The following is an 18,040-nucleotide window of genomic DNA, read 5'->3' as shown; positions in this document are numbered from 1 at the left end:
TTATTGTTGGAGTTGCTCCAGGAAATAGTTGATGAATGTTCATGTGCCTTTCAAGTTGGCATTGTTTTAGGTTTGGTTTTGGTTTTGAAAGATTTCCCACTGGACTCCACACACCAGAGTCTGATACATGCGAGGCCGTGGTAGATAGAAATGTAAGTTTCTCCTGTATTGATGTCTATGGTATCCATCAGAAGCACTCCATGGATCAATCTGGCTGATAATCCTTAGCTAAATATCAGGCTGTGCTTCATGTGAGCGTCTAAGTCAGCAGCTGTGTGTGCAGATTTGTCCAGCAGGTGGTGCTGGAGAGCTGATGTTCCCACAGACAGACGCTGGGACAAAGCGGGAGACATTGCAGGAGGTGGACCCATCCCCGGAGCTTTACCTGACCTCCCGTTCCCCTCTGCTGCACACACCTTGTCAGCACGTTGGGCCTTATCTCCCTGTGACTGAACTGAGCCATTGAGCGCACACTTGACCTTGTCATTATCTTGTACCTGCCTTTGTTTCCACTCTCCTTTCTCCCTTTTGTGTGTTTCCTGACTTTCCCTTTCCGCACTGTTTGAACAAAGATAAAGCAGAGTCTATTTACACCCCCCTTCCCATCACACACACACACACACACACACACACCCCTCTCTTCTATCTTTCTCTCTTCTGTTTTTGAAAGAAGCCTTGTGTTTATTAGAAAGTGAGGCCCTGACTGTGACCTTCCGTGGCGGTTTGAGGTGTGTTAGTCAACACCAGCGAGTCTACTTTCTCTCATTTGTCATACGGAGGAAGGACACAGGATCAGACTTTGTGATGCGGAGTACAAAGCCTGCTTAATGTTGTATATGGTTGCTCTTCCTGTTAGACATCAAAAACACACCACAGACAAATGAAACCAATGTGGGCTATAAAGAAAGGCAGGAAGAGGAGGAACACTTTGGCCATTAATCTCACCAATTATGGGCAGCATAAAGCCCAGATAAAGACATTTGAGGAGAACTGTGCAGGCCTGAGGGTGATAAGAATAGGATGGGATGATAGCCAGGTGGATATTCACAGGTGTCACTGGAAGTAATATGTTCAATGCTTCCATTAAAGGGGCAGATAAACGTCACACCAGTAAACATGAAAGCTGTGAAGCTAAGAACTCGCGCTGCACATCGTAAGCCCCTGTGAAATCACACACTATGATTTTTAAACAGATTAGACAAACAACATGTTAGCTAACCAGATGACCTCACTGATGAACTAATTCTGATAAATGATTATCACAGCAGACAACAGAATCTTTGTGTTTTAGTGACCTTTGAATGAGCCTTTTATGTCTGCAGAGGGAGCGGATCCACCGTGTTGCAGCGCTGCCTGTCTACAGTCACCCAGAATGGACAAACCAAGCTAACAGCAGGTAAGAGGGAGAAATATGTCTTTTTGATTTTCAGGTGAACTGTTCCTTTAAGACTGGTGCTTCACATCTGAGTGAGATGTGACAAAATGGCGGTATTTGGCGCCCTGGGAATGAAACAGGGCTGCTCCCACACAGTGGACCTTTAACAGGCCGTGTTACTGTCGTAGGAATCCTCAGAAATGACTTCCGAACCCGACCTGAACTGAAGGCTGTAAGGTGATTAGGAAAGAATGGTGCAGCAGCCCACGGTTACGTTTTGCTTTAGTGTGTGCTTATGTAGTATGTGTGTCTGTGTGAGTGCGTGCGTATATTAGAGAGGTTTTGTCCAGCAAATCTAGAGGGGAAACGTTGATGCATCGCGTTCCACGGTCTCGTAGCGAAGTGAACGTCTGGTTTGATACGCCGAGCGGCACAGACTGTCCTAATTTTTGTCCCGTTATGTATTTTTTTACACTATTCTTCTTACATGAAATGAACGAAGGGAAGCTGTGATGGCTCTCGCTGTAACCGAGGGATGCAGTCGCGTTTCAAAGTCGCTTTTGGAATTACAATAGGCATATGCTACCCATAACGCAAGCCTCGGTTTATCTGTCCATCAAAAGGCTCACTGACAGCACGAGGAGAGATGCTCGCCTTTGATTCTAATGCTAAGAGCATAATTTATGTAAGATGTTTGAATGGCTTTTTGAGTAAGAATAGATTAAAGGAAGTTTCATGCTTGAGGAGTCAAAAAAGTGCCTGCAAAGCACTGTTTTTAAAACTCCTGGGGATGCGAGAGGGTTGATGAACAGGGCGGGTGCAAATGGTGATTAGCTCGAGCCATTTATTGCACTAACAAAACAGCGTGCCAATCACGGCCATCCCTTGAGTTTTCCCCTTTCTTTTCTGTAAATATGAAAGACCTTGTCCCGACAGTGACTTCAAACGTGGCAGCGGCAGGCCCCATACCAGGCCGCGGCGTCTCTCTGAGCCCTTCCCCTCCACACATCAAACCCCGGCTGACAAAAGCAGCTCTAGGTGGCATAATGAGACGCACCGTGCCTTTCAACTATGTGTGAAGTGTGACATTCTCTGTCTTCTTGTGTCCTGTGTTGACACTGTGTGTGAGGAGCTGACCGGCCCGTCCAGACCGACCCCCTCCTCCTCCAACACTGGCCGCTGAGGGCGGCATCAAAGCCCTGCAAGTTCCTGAGGTCAACAGTCAGGGCTGCGTACACACACAAGTGACTCACAGAGAGGAGTCTCCCCCCTCTCCCCCTCTCCCCCCTCGCAGCCTCCTCAGGACTGTTTCTGGTGTGTCCAGAAGAAGGCCTGCGGGCCGAAACATCAGCTGATGACTCAATTTTCTTGATTCCTTTATGGCAGGCTGTGCTGGTTAGCTGTAGACCAGTTGTAGGTCTCGTGCACATGCGCATCAGACAGCAGATAGTGGGAGGCATGCTCCTGCCTTATGACTGACCCTCTGGTATTTTTGGAGGTGACGAAGGCCATTATCAGAGGATTAACGGAAACTAAGACGGCGGGGGCTCACACTGTCGGAGCATACTGCTCTGAATCTCCCCCCGCCTGACTCCCATGTGTTAGCCGTGTCCACCAGCCCGGCACATGAGATCTGTTGGAGAGACGGAAGCTACGCGGCCACGTCTCATATGACCAGCCGAGAGTAAAAGGCCACCAATCCACAGACGGCTCTCCTCTGAAACAAAGCGACGGCGGAGCTCTGAATCCTCCGGAGGCACGTTCAACATGTCACAGCACAGCCAAAAACAGCAGAGGCGGCTCCCTGGAAGCACACACACAACAGCTGCATTCATATCCACTCCCCATTCACTCCGATTCGTGGCATAATACAGTCGGACAGGTGGATTGATAATCTAATATGGCTTAGTTTTTTATCCAGTTCCTCTCACTTTTCAAATAGTTTACTTGGAGCCCGAGGGTGCGAGCCATCCTGTTTTCTATGGCCGCCGAATTACCTCAGAGCATGCAGCGCCTCGCTCGCTGCCAGAGAGGGAGGCGAGTATTGTTTTCATGACAGAGATCAATGGGTGGGTGAATGTGCTTTAATTCTGCAGGAGCTCCTCTCCCAGGCTAATAAATGCAAGCCTCCCTGCTGACTGGGCTGTCGTGCTGAGCCCAGCGGGGGTCAGCCTTTTTGTGTTCCTGTGCCCAAATTATGGAACCATCAATACGCTCCCTGGAACCAGTCAATAGAAGCCCGCTTTGTGGCGAGGGGAGACCAACTTCAAGGCTAATCAAAAAAAAAAAAAAAAAAAAAAAAAAAAAGCTCTGACACATTTACCAAATAAGATCAGGATCAGAGCATGGAGATATATGCAGAAATTCAGAATGGCTTGTGTTACTCGAGCAACAGATCTTGGGTGTGTCTCTGCGACGGGATGCATCCAGCCAAACCAGTTTTTGAGCACTTTGTTGTTAATAATTATTTACATGTTGTGAATTCTTCAGCAGCGCGAGGCGGGCGGTTCGTTGGTGTCGGTGCTGTGCTTGTGCTTTGAACATGAAGCTGCACACTCATTTTGGTTGTTTGTGAAAGTGTGCGAGGGGAAAGAGTGGAGGTAGCCGCTCGAAATGTTATCACAGATTTACGCTCGACTTGAAAGCACAGTTAATGAAGCTCGTTTTCTGACGTGGGATTCCAGAAGTCCGACTTTTTTAAACGGCGTTTGTGTTGCTTGAACCCGGGGTTGTGACACACTTTCTTTTGACAACGCATGGGCAACGAAAGCTGTTGTCACGCACGTTTCCGCGCCGCCTCACTGCTGCTCGTAGCATCAAGTGAATTATTGAGTATGCGGCTTCAAAAAGCTTGTAAAACTCTGTCCTCCTCAAAATCCCAAACTTTTTTCTTCCCCTCTTCCCTTTTCTCTCCCTCTTTTATTTTTGTTGGCTTCTCAAACATCAAGTTGTCTCCGGATTTTCAAACGGGTTGAAAAATAAGAGTTTCCCCAGCTTGCGAGCGCATTCAAAGGGCGCGTTCTTCAGATGTGCCACCTTGCAGCGTGGCGGTGGCTGTGCAGGAACAGGATCATTCAGATATGCTAATGGATCAGCGGGGTAGCTCCAAGCACGGCTTACCCCGCTTTAAAAGACAGCTGCCTTCTCCCTTTCTTTTCATGCCCTACTCTCAGCCTGCCTCTCTCTTTCCCACTCTACATTGATAGCAGGTTTTAATTTAATAACCATTAAATTTCTACTAATTAGACAGATAGAGCAATTAGCCGGGCGCATGTAAATCCAGGTTGTGAAATGTGTCAGACAAAGAGAGTTCAGAGGATGAGTTTGGGCAGTCGTCGAGCCCAGATGAGGTTAGAGTCGGCTCGGTGTAATGATATCACGCTCAGTGCCGAGAGCTGCAGATAATAGAGCCTGTGCCCACCGGCCCTCCCCTCGGTTAAGTGGCCCTCTGTGTCAGTGCCTGTGTATGAGCCGTTGGCTCTGCCGCCGAAGCCCCGGTCCCACACTCTCCTGGGCTATCTATTCTCTCCAGCCAGAGTCATGCTGCGCAGGAATCCTGGGTGATTGGGTTTCTTTCAGGGGCCTTATAGTCAGTCATAAATCGGAGGGGATCCTGCCCGGCCCCTCGCTCTCGCCCCTAACCCTGGCTCCAGCTGGCAGGGGACGATTGTTGGAGAGCCGAGGTCATTGCGGGGTCGCTCTCTGTGGCGCTTCTTAACTCCCCTTGCCTATTTTTTCGTACCCCTCCTCTGTGCTGTCCCCCCCTCCCTCTTTTTTTCTCTCTTTCTGTCTCCCGGCTGAGGTTGCTAGGGCTTGGTATTTGCTTTTTAAGACCATGTTGTAATTACAGAGGAGCTCTACTCCCCTTGCCGCCTCTGGCTCCCCTCTCCCCTCTTTTTTTTTTTTTTTTTTCTATCACTGCTGATTGGTGGTAAGAAGCTATACTGGGGCCATCTCACCCCTCCCAAAAAAAGGCTTTTGTGCCGCCTGTTCCCTGGGCACACACAGGACTGATTCATTCACATCTTCTAACCTTTACACAAGTAGACAGTGACAGGGTGGCCTCCTCACGCCGCCCGGGCAGCGAGGTGGGAGTCACCTACAGAGAGGAGATGGCAGCAGGATTCCCAGCATGAGGAGGCCCTGCAGAAAAGTAGTGCAGCAGCTGCAGTCTAACCACACTGTTGTTTTCTTGGATATAAATTCACTGAATGCCACAATCTCAGTGGATAATTGCAACGGCAAAGCAAGCAGACCGAACTCGGTCAACCAAGCAGGTTGCTCAGGCCACATTTCTTCCCTGTAGTGGGATTTTTTTTGGAAGGAAGAGTCCATGTTTGTTGTTTTAGGACAGCTACGCCACAGAGGACATCAGACGCAGCCCTAAAATGTCTCTCCTGGGATTGCACCCCTCTGCTAACATCTGGGACCATAAACTGAGATCAAAAAGCCACAGTGAAAACAATGCCACAATGACAACAAACAATCATGGCATCTGACAATAAGAGGAGGAGGAGGAGGAGGAGGAGGAGGAGGAGTCACCCTAAAACCACACTTTGGCCAGGGGAGGTTGTCACAAAGCAGAGACCAGTCACTAAACAATCCAGCTGCTGGCTCTTTTGTCTGCCTTGAATTTGACTCATTTGTAATATGACAAAAACGTCCGGTGCAAACTCTAAAACATTGCTGGGATGATCTGAAGTCACACAGTGCGATTCTCGCTGCAGCTGCTGCTCGAACTGTCCCGGGCCTACGGGACAGAAGCCTGAGATGCAGCAGCCAATCGCAAACACACTGCATAACCATTAAAACTGGAACTAAATGATTATATCCGCACCGCAAATCCTTTAAAGTGAGCAAAGCATGTGATGCTATGCAGAGGCTTGTCTTTCCTCTGACACACTTCAAAGCAAACGGAACCAAAATATCACAAAAATGCGTACAGTGTATAGCTATAGACGCACGGCTTGTCTTTCATGTGCATGGAAAGGTGCCACAAACTAAGCATTGTTCCCTATGAAATAGGATACAGGCTTGGAGGAGCCATTGTTCTATTTCAGTTTGCTCGAATCTCGTCTGTTGCATGCTGGCTCGCCGCTTCACCGTTCTGACTTCTGACAAACAGCATCTGCACCAGGGACGCCACTTCCTCCCACGAGGCAGATGGGAACAAACCCGCTGTAATCACTTCAAATAAACAGGATGCCATTAATTGTTTGCCCCGTCAATTGAAGTGCGTCCCTTGGTATTCAATGAGAACTTGATTAATCGTTTTAATGCTCTGACTTACTGGATGCCAGTGAGGAGGGATGAGATGAATTGTCTGGCACAGAATGAATCGCTGTGGTGATAGCAGAGCTGCATTTACACTGCGGTGCTACCAGAACCCACCGTGTGACCACAGAGAGCCACAGTGAAACCAGAACTTCTGGGTTTTGTCCAAGAAAACTTCCCTAATCATATCTACATTTATAATAACTAAAAATCCAGCGTGGGAACGTGAAAATACCCAACAGAAAGTCATGTGGTTCACTCATAAAGCCTTTACTGCCACAGCGAAGGCTCTTTTGCATTTGTGCCTTTGCACTAAAGAAAACAACAAGCACCCCACTGTGTGATTTTAGATAGTGTGCTGGTGTGACCTTTTACACACTCATCAGACAATGGAAAACATGGCAGTAACAATTATTGACCATCCCTGTTGTGTGGTGGTTGACCTGATCGCCCGCTCTGACCTCCTGGACCTCCTTTTCTCCCCACTTTGCAGGCGTTTTGCTTTTCTTCTTCTTTTAGTTAGCTGCTAACTGCTGCTAGTCGCTTTGAGAATCTCCCAGTTGTGGATCAGACGCATAACACGACAAAAGAAAACACAAAAGTGTCTGTTTCTGTCTGATAAGTTGGTCCATCAGTACGAACTGCTGGCGCTGAACCTGGACGTTTGTGTTGGTTTCAATCTCCTCATCTCCCTGTACAGATCTGAAGTCTGTTGCATGTAGTTAGGACACTGTTATGCAGTGATCTATGGCTATACACAGGAAACATATGACTATAAGCTATGGGTACAGACAAAAGTATCCAGACACCCATCTTTATGGGCCTGCTCCTCAGGGTTTGGGCTCGGCCCCTGACTCCCAGTGAAGGGAAATCTTAATGCTTCAGCATGAACTGGAACGGAGATTGTGAGCCAGGCCTTTTGGTCCAACATCAGTGTGTGACCTCACAAATGCTCTACTGCATGAATGGGCACAAATTCCCACAGAAACACTCCAACATGTTGTGGAAAGCCTTCACAGAAGAGTGGAAGCTGTTAGAGCTGCAAAGCTGTCTGTGTGTTTACAATGAGACGTCATTAAAGTCCCTGTTGGTGTGATGGGCAGATGTCCCAATACTTTTCTATACAGTGTAATTCAACAAACATACAGGCTACAGCGAAATATGCACTGCAAGCTAACACATCAAGCTGATGTTACTGCACTTGGAGCATAGTGTGTGTGTGTGTGTGTGTGTGTGTGTGTGTGTGTGTGTGTGAACATGCCTGCAAAGTAAAATGATACGATGAAAATGTATGTGACGGTGCCAACAAGAAACATTAGCTTCATGTTTCAGTACTAAAACAACAGTGTCAAACACAACATATCACAAAGGGCTGTTCAGCACTCAGGAATGACATTCATGCGTGACAGATATCGCTAACACATATCACATGTCAGCACTGAGCCATATGTCAACAGACGTAAACAAACACCTCCAGACAGCAGAGCAAACAGTTATTAGAGAGGGAGCAAACAGGCCTCTTTGCTGAACTGAGGACTTCCTCCCAGCGTTGTCGGCTCTGTCTGCTCGGACGTCCTCACCGCGGCGGCAGGTTAACAGCCCGGCTGTGTTCACATCACGAGGGCTGTGACGGTTGGATGAAAGGGCTTCACCAAAAGGTGCTAATGGGAACGTCCTGAACCTGAAACCCCAGCCTCTCAGTCAAAACCACAGAAGGAGAGGCTGCAGTTGTTTGTCCAGACAGAGAGGGTCACGGTGGTGACAGCATGTCCTACTCTTTACACTGATAGCCACGGGACAGGGGACAAGGGTGTCAGTCGTCACAGGGGAGAGGGGTTGGGGGCATCAACGCAAGCTGTGTCGGCTCTTAGAGGATGGCGGCAAAGCTGAGCTGGTGTCGTCTTTCTCTCCTTCTGACCTGTTTGAACTGCGCTGGGCCGTCCGCCGTCACCCTTTTCAGACAGCTAACAGTCTCAGCCCACACTGTCAACAGCACTTGACGCTCAAGATCCCACTTGAGACTCAGAAGTTTTGTTTACCCTCCCTTTGGTCTTCCTCTCGGGCAAATGAAGGCTTCTCGACAAATGCAGCGAAGATGAAACAGAAGAGTAATTGGATGGAGAGGCTGTGACGCTGACACTCAGACCTCATTCTGACTGTAGTAACACCTGGTGGACGATCAGGTGTCTGCAACAACAAGCACAAACAAACACACCTCAGCTGTGAAATGTTGTCCACTGTGCAACAACATGGACATTAACACATCAACATCATCAAGTGTTCTGCCTGAATGCACATCAAATGACTCTGAGCAGCGAATAACAGGAAGCGAGCTCATCAATCACTGGTGAGTTCTGACATCAGTGGGAGTTTTCACCTGCTCATAAAACCCAGCAGTCAAATATGTTGGATTAATGAAGCAAACATTTGCTTAACGTTCAGTCTGAGTAGACCACAAAGGCCTGACTTTACTGTTCGCTCTTCTTCCTGTTCTGAATCTTGAAGTGGCAGTGGTGCTCGATATCCTCCAGGTGTTTCTGAGCAGTTCACACGTGGCGATCGAGCGATGTGATCGGGGCTGCTGTTGGCGATCCTGTGGTCTGAACTCATTACAAGTTTTGGTTGTTGAAGCATTTTTGTTATAACAGCAGAAAATCGGAGGCAACAGGAAAATCGAACAGGAAATCCAGTGTCTGTGGCTGCCACAGGCCTGTAATAACTCAGTACACCTGCGTACCTGCCCATACCTTCACAGCACCTGACCAGGGTCTTCCTCGAGGCTGGCAGGATAAAGTGCTGAAGCAGTTGGTGAGCTAATCACACGAGAATGATGGTGTTTGGACAGATGATGATGCACTGTGCGGTCACAACTGCGGTACAGTTTGTTCCTGCTAATTGCTACACACTGGACCTTCAAGTCTCTTTGAGAAGGTGGAAACAGATTTTCCCCAAATTTTAAACTTTGCCTGCTACATCTGGACTGTATCTTAAACGGTCTTCTTCTCGACTGAGTTACCGGGACTGTTTGTAATGACAAACCTTGTTTTAAAAGAAATAATATCGACTTTACAAAGGCAGACAAAGGACTGCTTGAAGCTTTAGTCCATGGATGCTTTCATTAACGAGCTTAGCAGCTCCTGGCCTGAGCCCGTCACACCCAGTCTGCACTGGCCTCTCGTACGTCGTAACAGCAGCCGTCTTTGGGCCTTCAGTCTGCGCTCGGCGGCTTCTTATCAGAGCCACCATCAATAAAACTGCTTTAAAATAAGCCTCCACGTCAACATCCTCTGCTGTGACAAAAGGCAGCAGCAGTCCTGTCTGCAGGAGGCACACAGAGGAGTGTGAGTCTGAATGCATGTGCGATACGTGGAGATGAATGCATGTTGTTTCATGTGTTGTTTAATCGGAGGAAAAACAGCTCTTCCCCAAAGACACCATCCTGCAGACTTTGGAGATAAAACTGAAGCGTGTCAAACAGGAAGTATGAAAGTTGCATGTCAAACAGGATGACTTTTGACTGACTGTCGTTGCGGCACCGTCTTCTGACAGCATTCGATATCTCACGGCTTCCCCGTTCGGTCGCTCAGGAGGCGCCGACGTGAAATCACTTGGTAGTAAGTCTGGGACACCAGCCGAAGTCAAACAGCCACTGCACTTGCTCAGAGTGTAAGCGGAGGCAAAAAGCCCAGGAGGCACGTTCCATAACTGGGTTACCAACAGCTGTCTCTTTGACACCACCTGAAATTTGTGAAAACAAGATATTTTCATGCTGCTATCATTCATTTCATTTCTGAGCCATTTTACTGCATTCCAGACTGTACAGAGCCTATGAGGTCTCACCGACTCTCTTTTATTTCCAGGTTACGACTCAGCTCCGGGCTGTAAATTATCATGCAATTGAATAACCTTTTGACGAGAGGTTAAACGATTGTCGGGTGATTTTTCCCTCCAAAATGGACCACGAGCTTGATCACGCAGCGACGACTGTGTTCTGCGGAGGGAGAGTGACGGGTTATTTAGTGCTGTTTTGATATCTGAGCCCGAGGAATGCCTGCAGATACAGTGATCCCTCTGTGTGAGGAGGAAGCTTCACAGATGAGGTAAGACTGCTTACAGCTATGAAACAATATCTGAAACAGATTAAAAGACATTTTCCTCAGCTTGATTCATGTTCCTTTCAGCTCGCCCAGGTGTTACACCTCACAACAGCAAGTTGAGGAGAGCATAAAAGATGTGCAAATGCACTCTTGCATGTGTTTCGGAGAGGCGGAAAACAAAGAGTCTTTTTTTTTTTTTTTTTTTTTTTTGTCAGTTGCTGAAAACTCCAGCGTCAACTGACAGACATTTTAGATTTTTTATCAGCTTTTTCTGACATCTTTGCCACATGGTTCTACTGTAGATAAAGACTGATGTGCGAGACTGTGTAAAGATCCAACATGAGAGGAATTACATCAGAAAGAGACAAACAGTCTTGGTCTGTGGCATCTGATTGTTCCAGCTTGTCTTCATACCTGCTCAGGTTTCACTGCGAGGCTTGTCAGTCCCTCCGCGGACTTCAAACGCAGCGCTGAATCCTTCACCTGCACCTTCACTCATCCCTTCACACCTTGCCGACAACCTGCAGCGCGAGCACTGCGATGGTAAATTACACATAATTGCTGAGATTTGAGCTCGACATAACAAAGACGTTTTGTCGGCTGTTGTGTCATTACTGGAACATCACACTTAAGCTAGCGCTCTCTAATTAAAGCTGTCAGCTTTCCAACACGCAGTCATCTGCTGTGCAGAAAATTTCACGTGCGCCTGATTTTTGGGCTTGTGCTGAACATAAATAAGAACGGCCAGACAAAATGTCTGTGAAAGACATCCTCTGGTGTTCTGGCAAATCTAAATAAACTTCAGAGAGACAAAGTCCACATGTGGCGAGAGAGAGAGATCACGCACCGGATGAGAAGACAATGACAAAACTTGGCCCTACAGGCCTGCTCGTATCCAGAGAATCACAGCTAACAACAGCACAAGACAATAGCGTTCCCATGCCCACGGTCTGTGCCACTCTCATGCTTACCATTAGATGTTCTCATTTTTCTTCCCCGTGTCTTGATGCAAAGTGAAAACAGATTGGGACGACAGTGAGAAGTTACCCAATCACTTAGATCTCTGGCGCTGTGTGAAATCCATTTATCCCTGATCATTATGACAGTGTTTTTCTGTCTGTATCGATAGTCATTTCCTTTCTCCCTGCAGCAGCCTTAGAGTCTCCGATGCTGGCGCTGAGCACAGCTCAGTCCCACGGAGGGCAAGCAAAGGAGGAAATCAATGGAGAAAATATTGCTGCAGGCTCACACATTTTTATCTTGCTTTGAACGAGTCAGCTTTAATTTTGCTTTGATCTCAATTTGCTGCTTTTGGGATGGCTTGGCTGCACATTCAAGCAGGAGGAATAAGCTTCCACCGGGGCTTTCTTACAAAAGACCCTTTCAACTGAGGCCTTTATTTTGCGTCAGTGTCCATTACTGCCTCACAAGGAATAAAGATACAAGGAATCAAAACAACTAAATGCTACAGGACTCTGACACACGGGTGCACATCTCAGGCGGACACTTCGCCAACCGCACTTTATCTATTCTAGTCGGGGCGGATTTACGGCCAAACGGCGGACAATGTTAGCGAGGGGCCTCAATAAAGAGATCCTCAGTGCTGCTGTCAGGAACGGCTCGCCGTTGTTGTGGGGTAACAGGTTGACGAGATGCACAGCTGGCGTTGTTCTCACTGCTCACAACGCCACGGCACTCCTCTCCCCCGCACATCATTAGAGCTGACACACCAAAGGGAGGGCGATATTATAGCATCACCTCAGGTCTGCTAAAGATGTCTGCCTCATCCTTTTCCAAACCAGTGCGTCCTTAGGAGGGGAGTTGTTTGGGAATTTGTTTCTCTTTTATAAAGCAGAGACAAAAGCGTAGGATAAATGACCGGGCAGAGAAAAGACCAGCGCCTTGCTGGGGAGAAAGGGAAGGGTCTAATCTAATTTGGTTAGAGGAGAATATGTGTGTGTGTGTGTGTGTGTGTGTGCGTGCAGCGTGCATGCATGCACGGCTGCAGTGCACAGTGTGAGGGGACTGTGGGAATGGGACAGGAGGGCTGCCCTACTGAATGGAGCCTCCAGAGCCAGAAGCAGTGGGGAGTCTCCCCAGACGCGCTGATTCCAGGCCGGCCACTCAAAGAGGGATTAGACCAGAGAAGGCCTTCCTGATTAACAATTCACACTCAAGTGCCCCCACGAGGACCTCGGGTAATAATATCGCCATCAGTGTCCTTCACCGACACAGGCAATAAAATGTTTACCCCCTTTTTTCTCGCTTCTCTCCAGTCCTCCTTCGTCTACGACGTCCACTAAATCACTCTCGGGTTTTTGAGAAGTTTGCACGACCGGCTTTCGTCTCTGCTGGGTCTGATGTGACTTTCTAAAACAAAAATGCAAGCAGTTGACTGTTTTGGTTCATTGCTTCGTCTCAAGCTGCTGAACTCCAACACTCCAATCCCCGCCCTCCTCCTCCTCCTCCTCCTCCTCCACCACTTCTTCCTCCCTTCCTCTTTCTCTTTGCCGTTAAACGACCACCACATGAAAGAGTATGATGTAAGAACACTAAACTAATACTGCATTTTCAAAGCAGCCTCAACCCAGATGTTACTGGGCTTCACAGCAAACAAAATTCATTACAGAACTGTTTATTGCACATCGGCTGACAGCTTCTCCGCTCATATAAAGGCCCACTTATACTAATCTACTCTATAAACACTTGAAAGGTTACAATAACGCGGTGACTTCCTCTTATCAACCACAATACACAATGAGTGAGGTCAGAGGGTTAACCTTCAGCTGATGGGACTGGAACGGCAGCAGTGAAACAAAGCAGCAAAGTGAAAAGAAGAGTGAAACAAATTAGTCCTCATTAATAAGTTACTTTATTGAACTATTTAAGCCATGCGAGCAAAGAATACTGCAGGCTTTGATGTTGACACGGCTCTTCAATAATTAAGTGCTCGGTTCATATGCATTTCCTCAAAACGTCTGACCCTTTACTAAACCGGCGCTCTTGTTAAAGCTCAAACAGGACAGAAAAATCCCACGCATCATATTAAACAGAATTATCTCTGCCGGCAGCTGCAAAACAATCTTTTAAACTTGTGCTTTCGTTTTCAGACACAAAGTCCTTATTCAGATGCTTTCCAATCTTTTATTTTATTTTTTCTTCTTGGCACGAACCTCTTCACAAATCGTGGAGTGGCGATAAGAGAGAAAATAACAGATTAAGTTGATAAATAGGATCATCCTGAGCTAAACGGCGAATGCGTGCGATCAGGAGGGAGAACAGGATCCTCGGACAATGTGCAGGGCATGTGGACAAATAGTCTCACCTCCAGCTGAGTGTGTTGTTTCTTCTCATTGTGCCCTGTGAAAGAGAAGAGGAGGGCCTTGGTTAAGAAGATTATAGTCCTACCCCACCCGTACGTTTAATCAACATGCCCTTTCAACGCCGGCAACAATGCCAAACATGTCTAAAACGTCCCCCATTTCTCCCATAGCATACCTCACATGTTGGAACAGCATGCCACTCATCTAACCACGGCAATTAGGAGAAATACTGTGATTACTCTTCCTGATTCAGAGTGGGTGTATCGCCTTCCCCGTCAGAGAGCTGATGGCATCATTGTCAGACATGTCACCATCGCGGCGACGTGTTCGATACTAATTTCGGGCCACGCAAACAAAAAAATGCATTAGCTTCAATTCATTTTTACTGATCAAAATTCCCTTAAGAACCCGAGGAGCTTTGCTTCCTCGCCCTTCATTTCTTTCATCCATGGTTAAATATGTAAATAAAATGTCTAAAGTCATTCTTCAAAGGGGAACAAAAGAAAAAAGGGGGCTGAGGGAAAAGACAGCCATAAAATTCCTCCGATTCTCCATAACATTAGCCAGAGGGGGGCCAGCTTCCAGCCAGAGCCTAGCAGCAGGGGAGCGAGCGAGCTCCATAGAATCACACATCGCAAATCCCACACACAAAAAAATAAAATATCTTTTCAGCTTCAGCCATCAAAGGCCTCCCCTTTCACTTTATTAGTTACAGAATTATCTCACAGTCGCTGATTTCTCAGAGATGGAGCTGCGCTGCTTTGCTTCATCGCACTGTTATGGTTGCACAGATGAGATAAAGTTTCTGTGTGTGTGTGTGTGTGTGTGTGTGTGTGTGTGTTATGCACATGTGTGAGTAGAAATGAGCTATACGAGGGCGTGCCAAACGGGGGTGGAAGGCGAGAGGGGGAAAATAAATCTTAAAAGAGACAGTAGTAGCTGCAGAGGCTACAGATGCTAAAGCCTGAACAGGCCTGATTCCTCCCCCTTTTTCTTCTCATTTTCAAAGAGATATCATCATGACCAGCAAAACAATCATGAAAGAGAGGGAGGCAGGAGGAAAGACAGGAGCGAGGGCAGAACAAAGGCGACCAATTACAACAAACCAGTAGACTGTGTCTTCTTATTAACTGCGTGACAGCGTTATCTTGTCAGCCTCATTACACCAAAGGCGGCGATAATAAGGGCTGATCTTTTGCTTTAAATATGACAGACGGGATTTTCTGAATGATCAGCGAATGGAGAGCAGAAGTGACCGCAGCTCTGGGACTGCACTGATGTGACATTGTTCTTCTTCACATTAAAGCTGTCATCTCTTTTTGTTTTACTCCCACACATCGCCTTCATAATGAAAGTGTAGTGGAGAGGGAGGGACGGGGCAGGCATGTCAGCTGTCGTCCTCGTCTTTGTGACGGCTCAGCGTGCAGAAAATGCATCTGGTCTGCATATCGTTATGACTTTCCCACCAAAATGATCTCAGCTCAACGCAAAATGATGCCGGTTCAGAGGGTTACAAACTGGAATACAAGAGCAGCTGAACATTTAAAGGAGCAGTGCACCCAAAAATCAAAATTCAGTGCTGGAGGAAAGTCGGGCGACGTTTCTTAGTCCGCAAAACATTTCGCTAAAACTTTCTATGAAGACCACATCTGTGGTGCATTATGGGAGAGCATTCATAGTGTATTATAATGCATCCATACTTCTTTATGACCTCACTCATAAACACACATAAAGCCCTCTGATGAACCATACCAACAGTCTTGAAATATAAAACTAGAGGCTGACTGATGGAGCTTATCATGCATTATGACAACCTGCACACACCACAGGGCTGACAGCGTGCTGCAACAGTCCATTTTAGTTTAGATATGAAGCTCCAGAAATGTTTTGTGGACTGAGAAACTTCACCCAACTTGAGGAGGTGAGTAGATAATGACTGAATTTTCATTTTTTAGGGGGGGTGAACTGAGGTGAACACGATTTGCGGAATCAAAATGGTGAAGGGATCATTTTCTCCTCGAGTGCGGACCAAACGTTGACAGCTGGATAAATGTTTAGGAGCACATGTGCTGCCTATGGGAGGAGGGTATTGTGTTCATAAGTGTATTCACACCCCGTGTTTCTGCTGCTGCTCCACACGCTGAGCGCTAACAGCTGAAATGCCACCACTCAGATATGCTGCGCCTAAACCATTTAGGCACGCTGGTGCCAGGTTTCTCATCTTGCCCGGACACATTTCTGAAATACTTGAAAAAGCACTTTAGTGACTCTTGTAAAAGCACGCTAAAGGCACTCCTGTTTACTTGCGATCAGTATTTCTACCTCGATGAAGTACAACTCTTACAGCCACAGGCCTTTTACAAGGTAACATGAGGGGCGTCTAGAGGAGCTCGCACATAAAAAAAGCCCTCCAGCTCGTCCATGAGCAGACTGACACAATATACCACCAAGATGGAGTCCCTACTGTAGCAACAATGCATCATCGGGGTTTACTGATGATGTTTATTACAGCCGTCTGTGTGTCGATGTGTTGTGTTCGGTTTATTTTACGACGCGCTGTGACTGAAGTACTGCTGTGTGTCGTGTAGGCCAGATCTCTACAGGAATCGTCTCGCTTTGACGGGCTAATAAAAGCCCATCCGTCCATTCGTTTTCTAAAGCGGTGATCCTGTCCGGGGTCTCGGGGGACCGGAGCCCGCGGGGGACAGGATCTACACCGGACAGTTTATCACAACCGGCGTGGCATCACGGCGCTTTTCTCTCCGTGACTCTCAGCTCGTCTCGTCACTGTGACTGCATGAAGCTCTACATTTACAGGGCGTCACAGCGAGGTGGTCTGGCTGGGGGTCATTCAGTGTGTTCACAAACTCCTGTTACAATCAGTGACCATGGTGAACAGTTCACAGAGGGCACGTGAAGGGCTGTCCGGGATTCAAAATGTTCATCAAACGTACTTTTTCACTGATATCCAACAGGAAACAGAAAAGTATGACATGCAGCCATGTGACGCGTGTGTGTGTGTGTGTGTGTGTGTGTGTGTGTGTGTTAACTATCCAGCCAAGGGGACTCCAGACTTTCCTCAGAATGGCTGCTGCAGGCTCCTCTGAGCTCAACACTAACACAATGTCACCACTTCTTCAAGCTTCTTGCTTGTTTACTGGATTCCTTCCTTCACTGAAGAAACCAGGAAATGATTGTTGTTGATTTTTTTTCTCTCTCTGCTGAACACAACAGTCCCTGCAAAACTAAATTATATATGCTTTTGTCAACAGCCTGCAGACTCATACAGCAAACAGACCGACAAACACTCTTTGTCATCAGAATACAGAATTCCTGCTGTTAAGGCACATTCAGCTGAACTGAGGTGAGCTCTAAGATGTGATGAATGTGCATCGTTTACTCACCATCAGTTTGTCTACCTGCCTCCTTTAGGTGTGTGTGTGTGTGTAAACATATCATTAAAAAACTCAAATCACACATTATTACTTAGCATGTAATAATTCCCACTTCAAACTGATCATCGTTTCTGTTCTGACACCGCAGGCCTTCTGATCGTCATGTTTTCATTTCCAGTCAGTCTACAAGAAGTTGTCCACGACAGTGATGGAGAGTAACTAGAAGTACTTTCACTCGTGTACAAATCTGAGGTATGTGTACTTTACGTGAGTATTTCATTTCTGTGCTATATGTTGTACAGGCTCTGCAGGTTCATACATAAAGATCAACAAATGAAATGTGTTTTTATTGAGTAAACAGAGTATGATGTCGTTAAAATCAGCTCCAGTTTGACCAGCTGCGAGATTAAAGTGCTGCTTGCATTTTAAGAGGATTCCAGTAATACAATATACAATAAGATACTACTGACAGGAGTCAGTATGCACTGTGAGTACTTCAGCTTAAAGTACATCCTGCCATTAACATGACTGCACTTCCACTAACACAGAACATCTAAGGTCAACACTTTTACTGGG

The 18,040-nt window shown here is 47.0% G+C and overlaps 1 long non-coding RNA gene across 2 annotated transcripts; it reads left to right on the top strand.

Annotated features, from left to right (window-relative positions):
• Positions 1–1,275: 1,275 nt before the first annotated feature.
• Positions 1,276–17,854, top strand: LOC124057985. Of its 2 annotated transcripts, XR_006843189.1 has the most exons (4): positions 1,276–1,396; positions 10,510–10,749; positions 17,342–17,433; positions 17,613–17,854. It is a non-coding gene; the product is annotated as an uncharacterized LOC124057985 (long non-coding RNA). The 2 variants fall into 2 exon arrangements; XR_006843188.1 differs by lacking the exons at positions 17,342–17,433; positions 17,613–17,854 and adding an exon at positions 10,831–12,689.
• The last annotated feature ends 186 nt before the right edge of the window (positions 17,855–18,040 follow it).

The sequence above is a fragment of the Scatophagus argus genome, chromosome 4 (assembly GCF_020382885.2).
Source record: "Scatophagus argus isolate fScaArg1 chromosome 4, fScaArg1.pri, whole genome shotgun sequence".
NCBI lineage: Eukaryota > Metazoa > Chordata > Actinopteri > Scatophagidae > Scatophagus > Scatophagus argus.
The sequence above is the reverse complement of the archived record's forward strand: the minus strand, read 5'-3'. Positions and strand labels throughout refer to the sequence as shown.